Below are 1984 nucleotides of genomic sequence, written 5' to 3'. Positions count from 1 at the left end.
CCATTCGTGTAACTACGAATGCTGTCACGCTCTGTTACGGGTCACCACTAATCACCATGTATCGACACGCTCAGTTGTGAACTCCAGGAATTGTGGTCATTTGTGACATTCGTGGAAGCTTTTTTTGGCCAGCTAAAAACATGCACCTTGTCAGCACATGCTCAGGCCTGACTCCGCCCTCTAGCTTTCTTATATTTAACTCTATGAGTTAAACCAGCTTCTGCTGCTCGGTTCAGTCGCATCATTCACTCTTCCTCTGCTGTTCAGGTCTTGGCACGACTGGGTCCAAAATTATGGAACAACCCACCTCAGCAAATTCGGCAGGCCTCATCTTTTTAAAAAAAAAATTCTCTTCTGAAAACCATCTCTTCTCCTTGGCCTTTGACCCCTATTAAAATGTTGACTTCATTCATTTATTTATTTATTTTTGCTTATTGCTTTTTATCATGTGGTTGTTATTTTTATTCATGATCTATGGCTTTTAATTATTTTTGTCGTGTTTTGTTTACAATTTTATCTCTTATGTGAATTTTTATGTCTTTTATGATGATTTTTATTTATTCTTCTGTCCAGCACTGGCTGTGAGTATGCACTGGTGCTGTGCGTTGCCATATGCACCACCTTACAGACACACAGTGGCTCTTGGAAGTCAACCATCCAGGCAGATAATTGACCCATCCCCAGATCTTGGAAGTAGTCATCTATGTGCTGCACACAGGTGGAACATTTTCCTTTTCCAGCCAACGAGAGTCCTCAACACTAAGGAACTTGTGTGTTGTATCATGGTCAGAAACGCATGCCACATGTCCAAAATGTTGTAGCTGACGTTCTCTCAAGATGCAAGTCTGCTATTCCACAGGGTTCCATTCTACTATGATCACCCACAATCCCAAAAACTGCAAAAACAGGATGAAACGGCTTAATCTGGCTTGCCTCCAAGCTGGTTCATAAAGTGCAGACCTGGCAACTGGCTGTCTTATAAAGTGTAGACCTGGCAATCCGCATGAAAACAAAAGTACGAATCTGAGGTCTCGGCCAGAACTTCAAATTTTTACCCTGATGGAACGCAATCAACCAAGTTTCAAGCCACACCATTAGGAATAAATACCCTGTTTAAAGCCATTCAAACATTCAAAGGGGATGTACCAAATGACAGACATTCCTCTTCTGTCACATTCAGCATTTGGTACATTCCCCTTCTGTCAGAATCTGTCATTTGTAAATTTGTTTTTGTAAATTTGTTTCAGGACTTCTTGGAAAAGTGTTTTGCAATTTGTAAAAGTGCTTTTGCACTTCCCAGCCACGGTAGTTTGTGTGTGTGTGTGTGTGTGTGTGTGTGTGTGTGTGTGTGTGTGTGTGTGTGTGTGTGTGTGTGTGTGTGTGTGTGTGTGTGTGTGTGTGTGTGTGTGTGTGTGTGTGTTTTCATGTGGAATGACACAAGGCAGTGTCACGGGGCAGAGAAAATTGTGAATTCCTTTGGAAACTGTTTGTCTTCCCCATATGTTTTTGCTCTTTCTATAAGAGAGATAAGTAGAACTGTGCTCTACTGCATAAACTAAGGCATAAACAATATTCTGTCTCTTGTGTTGATCTGTTGTTTCAGGAGATTTTGGCACAAACTGATGCAGATATTGGATTTGGTCCTATGTTTTAGTTAGAAGCCAGTAAAACATCTGGTAAATCTTTTCAGGATATCAAGAGTTACTAAGACATTTTCCTTGCTACTGTCAGTAATGCTCATATGATTTCAGCCTAAGATCATTTCATGAGTCTAATTTAGCATGAATAACTGGCCCGCATCATCCGACACACATCTGATGGCATACAACCCCTGGCAAAAATTATGGAATCACCGGCCTCAGAGGATGTTCATTCAGTTGTTTAATTTTGTAGAAAAAAAGCAGATCACAGACATGAGACAAAACTAAAGTCATTTCAAATGGCAACTTTCTGGCTTTAAGAAACACTATAAGAAATCAAGAAA

This window comes from Thalassophryne amazonica, chromosome 11 (genome assembly GCF_902500255.1).
Source record: "Thalassophryne amazonica chromosome 11, fThaAma1.1, whole genome shotgun sequence".
In the NCBI taxonomy this organism is placed as follows: Eukaryota; Metazoa; Chordata; class Actinopteri; order Batrachoidiformes; family Batrachoididae; genus Thalassophryne; species Thalassophryne amazonica.
This window is presented reverse-complemented; position numbering follows the sequence as displayed.